We start from the raw sequence: 12,023 nt of genomic DNA, 5'->3' as shown, positions 1-12,023 counted from the left end.
AGGAGAAATGCCGCGAACAACAGATACCCCTCCACATTGCTTTCATTGATCTCACCAAAGCCTTTGTCCTAGTCAGCAGACGTGGTCTCTTCAGACTACTAGAAAAGTTTGGATGTCCACCAAAGCTACTTAGTATCATCACCTCTATTTATAAAGTCTAGGATATTACATGCTTTATTAACCACGCTCTCAACCTGCCCTGCCATCTTCAATGACTTATGCACATATACAACCATGTCTCTCTGCTCCTGCACCTCCTTTAGAGTTGTACCTTTATATTGTGTTTCCATGTTCTTACTACCAAAATGAATCACTGCACATTTCTGTATTGAACTGCATCTACCGCTTGTCCACCCATTCCACCAACTTACTAATGTCCTTTTGAAGTTTCACACTATCTTCCTCACAGTTAACAATGCTTCCAAATTTTTTATCATTCGCAAACTTTGAAATAGTGCCCTGTACATCAAGGTCTAGGTCATTAATATATACACAAGTGCAAGAGTCCCAACACTCACCCCTGGGGAACTCCACTACAAAATTTCCTCCAGTCCAAAAAACATCTATTAACCACTACTCTGTTTTCCATCACTCAGCCAATTTTATATCCATGTTGCTACTGTCCCTTTTGTGCGACACTGCATCAAATGTCTTTTGGAAGTCCATGTACACCACATCAGTAACACTACCCTCATCAACCCTCGCTGTTACCTCTTCAAAGGCCCCAGCAAATTAGTTAAACTTGATTTTCCCTTAAATCAGTGCTGGCTTTCCATAATTAACCCACATCTGTCCAAGTGACTTAATAATTTTGACCCAAATTATTGTTTCTAGAAGTTTCTCCACCACCGAAGTTAAAATGACTGGCCTGTATTTGCTGGGCTTATCTTTACATCCTTTTTTGAATAAGGGTGCAACATTTGTAATGTTTCAGCCCTCTGGCACCACCCCCGAGTCTAAGGAAGACTGGAAAATTATGGCCTGTGCCTCCATAATTTCCACGCTCACTTCCCTCAGTATCTTTGAATGCATCTCATTCGGTCCTGGTGACTTATCAACTTGAAGTACAGACAGCCTATCCAATACCTCTACCAATTTTAAATCCTTCTTGTGCATTAATTACCTCTTCTTTCACCATGATCTGGGATGCATCTTCTTCCTTGGTAAAGACAGATGCAAAGCATGCATGTAATACCTCAGCTATGCCTCCTGCAGTGCTGCATGAATCCCCTTTTAGGTCCCTAATTGGCTCTACTCCACCTTTTACCTTGTACTATTTATATGCCTATAGAAAACCTTGGGACTCCCTTTTGTTAGCTGCCAGTCTCTTCATGCTTGCTCTTTGCTGCTCTTATTTGCTTTTTCACTTCCCCTCTGAACCTTCTATATTCATCCTGATTCTCCATTTTATTACCTACCTGTCATCCGCCAGAAGCACATTTCTTATTCTTTATCTTAATCTCTATCTTGTTTAACATCTAGGGAGCTCTTGCTTTGTTAGTCCTACCTTTCCCTTTCGTGGGAATATACCTTGACTGTGCCGGAAATCTCTCTTCTTTGAAGGTAGTCCATTGTTCAGGCACTGTTTCTCCTGCCAACCTTTTATTTCAATTTATCTGGCCCAGATCCAATCTTACCCCACTGAAATTTGCTTTCTCCCAGTTAATTATTCTTAGTCCTTTTGCATAGTCAGACTAAACCTTATGATACAATGATCGCTGTGCCCTAAATGGTCGCCTACTGACGCTTGATGCACTTGGCCCACCTCATTCTCAAGAACCAGGTCCAGCAGTGCTGCCTTTCTCGTTGGACTGGAAACATACTGGAGAAAAATTTTCCTCAAGACACTCTAGGGACTCTTTCTCCTCTCTGTCCTTTACACTACTACTAGCATGGTCTATATTCGGATAATTAAAGTCCCCAATCTAACTTCAGCTCTTACATTTCCTTGCATATTTGTTCCTCCACATCTTCCCCACTAGTCAGTGGCCTATAGACTACACCAAGCAATGTAATTGCACCTTTTTTTGTTCCTTAGCTCTGGCCAAATAGATGTTGTTTTTGGCCCCTCTGGGACAAACTCTCTCTCCAGCACTGCAATGCTCTCTTTAAATCAATACTGCCACCCCTCCCCCTTTTCTTTCCTGAACACTTTGTATCCAGGAATATATAGTCGCGGCTTCTCGAGCCAGGTCTTTGTTATAGCCACATCATATTTCCACATGGCAATCTGTGACTGTAACTCACCAATCTTATTTACCACACTTTGCATTCACAAAGATGCAAAGTAACCCAGATTTAGACTTTATTGCTTTTTCCCTTACTCTTCCCCCACCTAATTTCCTATGCCTGATGAGTCTAGAACTGGGGACACAGTCTCAGAATAAGGGACAGGTCATTTAAGACAGATGAGGAGGAATTTCTTTACTCAGAAGGTGGTGAATCTGTGGAATTCTCTACCCCAGAAGGCTGTGGAATCTCAATCATTGAGCATGTTCAAGACAGAAATCAAAAGGATTTCTGGATACTAATGGCATCAAGGGATATGGAGATAGTGGAGAAAAATGGCATAGAGGTAGATGATCAGCCATGATCTGTTTGAATAGGCTCAATGGGCTGAAAGGCCTACTCCTGCTCCTATTTCCTATGATCCTAATAACTTACTATTCCCCACTCTAGTGTTATCTCTCCTAGCATTCTGTGCACCTTAGCGTTTTTTTTAATATTACTTCCTGGTTCCCACACTGCTGGTCAAGTTAGGTTAAAACCTCCCCAACAGTACCAGCAAATTGCCCTACAAGGAACTTAGTTTTGGCTCTATTTAGTTGCAACCCACCCGGCCTGCACAGGTGGCATCTCCCCCAGAGACGGTCCCATTGTCCGAAGAATCCAAAGCCATCCCTCCTGCACCATCTTTGCAGCCACACATTCATCCACTTTATCCTCCTATTTCTTGTGCGTGGTACTGGGAGTAATCTGGAGATTGTTATTTTTGAGGTCCTGCTTGCTAATTTCCTACCTAGCTCCCTAATTTCTGACTGGAAGACCCCATCTCTCTTCCTGCCTATGTTGTTCGTAGCAATGTGGACCACGACTCTGGCCATTCACTCTCCCCCCTCAGGGTGCTCTGCAGCCCTTCAGTGACATCCTTGACCCTGGCAATAGGGAGGCCACACCATCCTGGATTCACGTCTGCAGCCACAGAAATGCCTATCTATTCCCCAAACTATCGAATCACCTATCACTATTGCGCTTCCAATCTTTCGTGCCCCCCTGTACAGCTGTGCCACCTGTGGTGCCAGGGACTTGGCTCTGGCTGCACTCCCCAGATGAACTATCACTCTCATGAGTATTCAGATCTGAATTCTGGATGGAGAGTGGAATACACTCAAGGTACTCCTGCACTACCTGCCTGTTTCTTCTTGACTGTCTGTTTATCACCCATTCTCTCTCTCCCTGTATATTCTTAAGCTGCGGGGTGACCACATCTATAAACGTGCTATCCACAAAGCTCTCAAGCTCACGGATGCAGTGATCCCAACTGGTGCTCAGGTTCTAAATCCCAGAGCTGTAGCTGCTGCAACTGACGACAATTCCTACACATATGGTTATCCAGGGCAAGGGAAGCATCCTAGAGTTCCCATATAGCGCAGGATGGGCACTCTAAAATTGAAGCAGTCCTGCCATTCTTCTATTAGTTAATAAACCTTTCTCCTGAAATAAAGCTTACTCTGCCATGTGCTAATAAACCTCACCAATACTAAAATACTAATGAACTTTACCACTATTAATAAACCTCCCAATAGTGAAACTAACGAGGAGGCGGTGGCATAGTTTTATTGTCACTGAACTAGCCACAGAGGCCCAGGATAATGCCCTGGGACTGGTTCAAGTCCCACCATGGCAGCTGGTGGAATTCAAATTTAATAAAAATTTGGAATTGAAAGCTAGTCTCAGTAATGGTGCCATGAAATCGATTGTCATAAAAATCCATCTGGTTTGTTAATGTCCTTTAGGGAAGGAAACCTGCCATCCTTATCTGGTCTGACCTACATGTGACTCCAGACTCTCATTAAAACCACCCTCTGAAACAGCCCAGCAAGCCACTCAGTTGTCAAGGGCAATTAGGCATGAGCAACAAATGCTGGCATTGCCAGTGATGCCCACATTACATGAAAAAATAATCAAACTTTACCACTATTAATAAACCTTACTTAAAAATAACACTCCAGATACTCATATATTCCTCATACAAGTCCATAATATTCATTAAGTTCATAACATCCATTTCTACCAGTTTGTTTGGAATAACATTCATTGGGCTTTTTGAGCATTGGCTAGGGTGGGGGGCGGGCGAGGGGGGGGGGGGGGGGGTGGTGGAGAAGAGAGGGAAAGAGGGTGCTGAAAATGATTGCCAAGTAAAAGCAGGAGCACTGCATTAACACATCTTTTGACGAAGAAGTAAAGGACTATATTTATTTTAGTATGTTGGAACAACAATTAAAACAAAAACAGGCTATTGAGGAGAAAAGTGGGAGAGTTTAATTTGGCCAAGAATTATTGAACAAAATCCTGCATAATTCGGTGTTCCACCTCGCCTTAAGCCACGAGTCCTTAATCAGGGAAAAATCAAGGAAATTATGACCAAATACCAAATATTACTGAGAAAAAAAATACAGACAGAACCTAATGGCAATAATGAATTTCATGATCAAAGTTTAGCCAGGATTTAACACACGAGTCAATTTTTCTTCTGTCAAAAGCCATAGCACATACCTTGATCTTTGCCTAAGTAAACAGTACATGGTCACATATTTGAATTAGAGCTACAGTAAACGGTACCACAATTTTTTTTTAAAGCACTGAAAGCACAGATTATGGTATTTGAGCATTACAACATTCTGACGAATATGGATTTTGTAGCAGGGGCTAAAGTCAACAGATTCAGTCCTTTCAAATATTTAACTGGAAGGGAATTAAACTAGACATGATGGGCTTCACGTGTTGCTTGCCGACGATATCGCAAAGGGCAGTGTAAGGAAAGTACTTCCATTTTTTAATTTTTTGAGGACTTGTTTTAAAACTGAAAAGATTCCATGGATGTGTGTTTTTTTTTTCCCAAGGGTCACAGAGGTCTTGTTTGAAAACAACCTTAACTGGAAATCACATGCCTTAAGCTCAATAAACGACGGAAACCTTGGTGACTTGGGGGGAGATGTTTACAGAGAAGTGACATGTTAATTTATGAGGGTTAGAAGTTGGTTTCCCTTCTGAGTTACTGTTTTTGTTCAGTTGGGGTGTGGGTGGTGTTTGAAGGCAGTTGGAGATTAGCCTGCCAAGAGAGAAACACCCAGCTCATCTCTTTCTTCGCTTCTCTGAAAAGCCCAGAGAGTTCAGTACATGCAAGAGCTAAAATCCCTGATGCTGCATTTATCCTGAGAAGCTGGAAAAATCTGCCAGATTAATTCTCGACGCCGCCTGAAAACAACCGCTCCAGAAACGATCCCAGTGACCCATCTACGTGTACTTGGACACCAGGCTGGTGTGTGTGAGAGACAGAGAGAGACAAGTGATGATAAAAAAAGGAACGTTCATATTTCAATCGGTGTGTTAATGCTTTGCTTCATTACTCGATAAATCTTGTTTTATAATAAACTGATAATTTTGTTATTTATTAAAGAAACCTGGTTGGCGTGTTTTATTCTGGGATAAACAGTAGAGTATATGATTTACCATATCAGTAACTGGGTAAACATTTAAACATATATTGTGACCTGTGGAGACGTGGAACTAGAAAAGACAGTGCACCCCTCCCACCTTGGTTGTAACAGCAGCATGTCGATAAGGGAAAGGAGGGCCAAGGTCATATCTTTAGGCTACTCTAGAAATAACAGCACAGGGACAGCACTGCTGGAGATGCTTTGGCTATGATTGGATAGTTAAGTGTGGAACCAAGTGAGATCCGTCCCATAAAGCTCCAAACAGAGAAGAGGTGTTTACAGGTGGTCAACCATGTCAAAGGCTGCAGAGGTAAAAGACGAACAAGCACGGATAAACACCACATTCACACATCGCTTGCGACTTTGGCTAGGGTGACAACACGTTCAAGAACTTAGATGGAGCTGGTTGTTTGCAAGGCCAGAGGGGTCATGGGTCTCGCCAGACTTGAATCCAGGGAAAGGATTACTCGTAAGGCTGATAAGACTATGGATAAAATCACGAGGTCCTCCAAAAATTTGCTACATGTTTCCTTACTCTCGCCAAGTCCTGTATTTTTTAATTATTCATTCATGGGATATGAGCATCGCTAGCTAGGCCAGCATTTATTACCCATCCCCAATTGCCCTCGAGAAGGTGCTGGTGAGCTGCCTTCTTGAACCGCTGCAGTTCATGTGGTGTAGGTACACCCACAGTGCTGTTAGGAAGGGAGTTCCAGGATTTTGACCCAGTGACAGTGAAGGAACAGTGATATAGTTCCAGGTCAGGATGGTGTGCAGCTTAGAGGGAAACTTGCAGATGGCGGTGTTCCAAGCATCTGCTGCCCTTGTCCATCTAGGTGGTAGGGGTCAAAGATTTGGAAGGTGCTGTTGAAGGAGCCTTGGCGAGTTGCTCCAGTGCATCTTGTAGATGGTACACTTTGCTGCCACTGTGCATCGGTGGTGAAGACAGTGAATGTTGAAGGTGGTGGATGGGGTGCCAATCAAGCGGGCTGCTTTGTTCTGGATGGTGTCAAGCTTCTTGTGTTGTTGGAGCTACACCCATCCAGGCAAGTGGACAGTATTACATCACACTCTTGACTTGTGCCTTGTAGACGATGGACAGGCATTGGGGAGTCAGAAGAGGAGTTAATTGACGCAGAATTCCCAGCCCCTGACCTGCTCTTGTAGCCACGGTATTTATGTGGCTGGTCCAGTTCTGCTTCTGGTCAATGTTAACCCCCAGGATGTTAACAGTGGGGGATTCAGCAATGGTAATGCCACTGAGCACCAAGGGGAGATGGTTAGATTCTCTCTTGTCTGAGATGGTCATTGCCTGCGTCATGGTCCTGTAGTTTTTCTTCCAGGAATATGCGGTTTGCCTTTAAGGCTTGCAAAGGATCAGTATTGCTTTAAGAACCAGCAAGCCTCAGGAGTTATAGGAAAGTGCATTGTCATTGCCTTAGAAACAGCATTTGGAGACTGCGATTCAAAGGGTACATTCTCGTTACCATAGATACAGCCACTGGGACTGAGTATTGAGCGATACATTTGTTACAATTCAATTTTGAACTGGCTTTTTAGTTGAAGACAGTTTGTTCTAACAGAACACAGACAGAGGATACAAAAACACACAGCTGGTGTTGTCATCTGAAAAAAAGAGCTCTCAGACATTTAAACTGAAGGAATAGGATTTTTAGTCTGTTTAATTATTATCTCAAAATTCTAAAAAAAAATCAAGCCAAAACAGAGATCTCTGGTAATTTAAATTGAAGAAAGGGAAATTAGACTGTGACAATCCTTTTTCCCTAAAAAAAACTCTAAAGTCAGATTGATTCTACTGAAAGCGTTTGCAAGTCGTTAATTGTTGAAATTCGCTGGAGAAGGAAAGCATCACCTACTGCTGAATTTGACTACGGACAGTTCTACTGTGGAAGAACCTTTTTTCACCGCATCAGATGATTGTGAGGACTTCGAGCAACATTGGACTGTAAATTTAAAAGGACTCTAATTTTTTTCTATTTTAAATGTTGTTTATATCTTCATAGTGTTTAAGAATTTAGTTCTTCTAATTAAAGAGTTAATTTGATAATTTAAAGACACCTGGTTTGGTTAGCCTCAGTCAGGGGTTAATAGATGGTACAATTTGGCTGGGTCTTTAATTTGTAAAGTTTTAAATGATATGTTAAGCGATCTGTGGAGCGACAAGATTGAATTATCAGTGCATTTCTCCCACCACAAACAGAATTGTATATTTTGATTGGGGGCTTTGACTGGAGCAGTCAGTCGCAACACCTGGCACTTGTGTGGCGTGAATGTTACATGCCAGTTATCAGCCCAAGCCTGGATGTTGTTCACCCACCACCCTACACAGGCTCCTGGTTAAACACCACTTTGATTTCAAAATTCTCATCCTCGATTTCAAATCCCTCTGTGGTATCACCCCTCCCTATCTCTAATATTCTCCAGCCCTACAACCCTCCCAGATCTCCCAGGGCGGCAGTGGTTAGCACCGCAGCCTCACAGCTCCAGGGACCCAGGTTCAATTCTGGGTACTGCCTGTGTGGAGTTTGCAAGTTCTCCCTGTGACCGCGTGGGTTTTCGCCAGGTGCTCCGGTTTCCTCCCACCGCCAAAGACTTGCAGGTGATGGGTAAATTGGCCATTATAAAGTGCCCCTAGTGTAGGTAGGTGGTAGGGAATATGGGATTACTGTAGGGTTAGTATAAACGGGTGGTTCTTGGGCAGCACAGACTCGGTGGGCCAAAGGGCCTGTTTCAGTGTTGTATCTCTAAATAAATAAAATCTCTGCACTGCTCTAATTCTGACCTCTTGAGCGTCCCCAATTTTAACTGCTCCACCACTGGTGGCCATGCCTTCAGCTGCCTGGGCTCTAAACTCTGGAATTCCCTCCTTAATCCTTTCAAACTCTATACCACACTTGCTTCAAGATAGCTTTAAAGATAGTCTGAAAAGTTTTTGACCATCTGCCCTAATACTTGAGGTAGCTTGGCATCAAATTTCACTTTATAACTCTATGAAGTGTCTTGGAATGTTTTATTACATTAAAAGTGCCATTATAACTTGCTGTTTCTACCACAATAGCAAGACCCTTCCTGTAATAGCTATTAAATAGGAGCAGTTAAAATGCACTGAAAAGCTTGTTATCTTCTACCAGAGAAGAGGTATTCATAGTTCTGCAACAATCTGCAGGATAATACTTCATAGCACACTAACCTGTAAAACAAAAACTCACTAAACACTTTTTTGTTTAAAAGTGACACTACGGTGATTTTTAAATTTCTTGCGGAGAAATTGCACACTTGTGTGGCCATACATTAAATAGGATTGTGTTTATATGTGTGCTTATACTTATCTGCATGTCAGCAATAATGAACATATCCTTTCTCTTCATAATCCACATTTACATTGGCAGTTTTCAGACCCTTTCAATTGTTTTTTTTTATCAATTCCCTGGCCCACATGGCACTGTTTCCCATTCTCACTCCTCCCCCTTAATTAATGCCTGCACTATTCTACAATCCTCCCCTCCAGCTCAAATCACACTAAGTTTTAGTGATCTGTGCATTGTGACAGAAATCACACCTGTCAAATGGAAACATAATTTAGTCATATGGGACACTGCTTGAAACTTTTTTTTACTGAACATTGCAAATAACTTGTTTAAAAAAGCAGTACTGACCAGCTGAAAACATGGTTGCACATTTGCATTCTGAGAAGACAAGGACTAGCTAAGACAGTTGGAGAGTCAATGGGAGTGCTCGCTGATTCAATCAGCAAGATGGGTTTTGTCAACAGTGATGATCAAAAGGCATCGACAGCCTTTGACTTTGCAAGAGCCAAAACTCCATCCCCCAGAGTATGTCTGGAAAGCTCTGACATCCAACAGCCCTCCATGAAGTTACTATTTCAAACAAAGAGATGGTCGCATGAACTACCTGCTGGTAAGACGGGGGCTTTTTGAATTGTGCCTCACAGAAAGGAAACAGGCTGCAACTAGACTGGCAGAAGAAAAGTCTCTCCGGCCAAGTCCCAGGGAACCCACAGTGGCAACAAACTTCAAGACTACAGACAAAGTCCCTCTTCGGCCTTCTGGCACCAGAGAAGAAAGCCTGAAATTGCCCACCTGGCCCCAGCGAGGACTCCAAGACCGTCACTTCAATCAAGGACACTACCACAAGGACATTAAGAACCATATCTGTATTCCATTTATTACAAACCCTACTTCAATTCCCCCAGTTCTTTCTTCCCCTCTATCAGTGCATGTGCGCCTCTCGTCTGCATGCGTGCATGGTTGTGTCGCGTTTTTAGTAATTTTAACCAAGTTAGAGTGATAAGACTAATAGATTTAAACAAGAAAGATGTAAGTTTCAGAAAACCTGTCTGATTGGTTCATTTGCAATTGTAATGAGAGCGCAGCTCACTGAGGTGGTAAGCTAAAATCACTGTGTTTTAAAAGATAAACCCTGTTGCGGCCAAACCAGGAAAGAGGCAAGAGGGGAGCCCGAGACCGCTCCCTCACCTGGTCGGAACATGGAAACCTAAATCTCTTTGCTCCACCACAGTTCCTGGACTCTCACCATTAAGAAACTATTCGTCTTTCGCAGATCCAAAGTGGATAACCTCAAACTTCCCCACATTGAACTCCATCTGTCACAGCTTTGCCCACTCAAGTTTGCCATGTACCTTTGTAACTTCCTCCTCCCATCCACACAAATTACTGTGCCTAACTTAGCATCAGAGAATGGTTACAACACAGAAGGCAGCCATTCCGCCCGTCAAGTTTGCGCCAGCTCTCTGCAATTCAGCTAGCCCCACTCCCCCACCACCCCCTTGCATCATCAGGTGCTTATCCAATTCCCTTTTGAAAGCCACAATTGAATCTGCCACCACCCCTCTCTCAGGCAGTGCACTCTAAATCCAAACCATTTGCTGTGTAAAAGTTTCTCCTCATGTCACCTCTGGTTCTTTTGCCAATCACTTAAATCTGCATCCTCTGGCTCTCATCCCCTCTGCCAAAGGGAACAGTTTCTCCCTATATACTCTGTCTAGACCCTTTCATGATTTTGAACACTTCTATCAAATATCCTCTCAACCGTCTTTTCTCGAGGGAGAACCACCCTGGTTTCTCCAATCTACCCTCATAACTGAAGTCCCTCAACCCTGGAACCATTCTCATGAATCATTTTTGCAGCCTAACACCTTCCCATCCTTCCTAAGGTACAGTACAATTTGATTTGACACAATCGTCCCATTAAGGCTGAACCAGTGTTTTTACAAAGATTGATTGTAACTTCCTTGCTTTTGTACTCTATGCCTTGATTTATAAAGCCCAGGATCCCATATTAACCACTTTCTCAACCTACCCTGCTACCTTCAACGATTTGTGCACATATAATCCCAGGTCTCCCTGCTCCTTTTTTTAAAAAAATTCATTCATGGGATATATGCATCGCTGGAAAGGCCATCATTTATCGCCCATCCCTAACTGCCCAAGCCTGAATGTTGTCAAGATCTTGCTGTATGCGGGCACGGAATGCTTCACTATCTCAGGAGATACAAATGGGACTGAATTAGTGAACATCCTCACTTCTGACCTTATGATGGAGGGAAGGTCATTGACGAAGCAGCTGAATATGGCTGGGCTTAGGACACTACCCTAAGAATCTCCTGCAGTGACGTCCTGGGGCTGAGATGATTGGCCTCCGATAACCACAACCATCTTCCTTTGTGCCAGGTATGACTCCAACTAGTAGAGAGATTTCCCCTTGATTCCTACTGACTTCAATTTTGCTAGGCCTCCTTGATGCCACACTCTGTAAAATGCTGCCTTTATGTCAAGGGCTGTCACTCTCACCTCTGGAATTCAGCTCTTTTGTTCACGTTTGGACCAAGGCTATAATGAGGTCTGGAGCTGAGCAGCCCTGGCACACCCAAACTGAGCATCTATGATCACCTTGTTGCTGAGTATGTACTGCTTGATAGCACTGTCGATGACACTTTCCATCACTTTGCTGAGAGTAGACAGGATGGGAATTGGCTGGATTGGGTTTGTCCTCTTATTGTGGACAGGATATGCCTAGACAATTTTCTACATGGTCAGGTAGCTGCCAGTGTTATAGCTGTACTGGACAGCTTGGCTAAGTGTGCAGTTAGTTCTGCAGTACAAGTTCCTGCATCCCCTTTAGAACGGTACACTTTAGTTTACATTACCTCATTCATTTTAAAACTTGGACTATAACTCTTTTTTTCCTTCATCCAAGTCATTAATAGATGGTGAAAAGCAGAGGCCCCAGAACATTTCTCGT

At 43.1% G+C, this 12,023-nt stretch overlaps 1 protein-coding gene across 9 annotated transcripts in view; it reads right to left on the bottom strand.

The window, feature by feature from the left end:
• The window catches only part of ssx2ipa (synovial sarcoma, X breakpoint 2 interacting protein a), a 72,330-nt gene that overhangs the window by 41,927 nt on the left and 18,380 nt on the right, over window positions 1-12,023 (bottom strand). The window lies entirely within an intron of this gene.

The sequence above is a fragment of the Heterodontus francisci genome, chromosome 8 (assembly GCF_036365525.1).
Source record: "Heterodontus francisci isolate sHetFra1 chromosome 8, sHetFra1.hap1, whole genome shotgun sequence".
NCBI lineage: Eukaryota > Metazoa > Chordata > Chondrichthyes > Heterodontiformes > Heterodontidae > Heterodontus > Heterodontus francisci.
The sequence above is the reverse complement of the archived record's forward strand: the minus strand, read 5'-3'. Positions and strand labels throughout refer to the sequence as shown.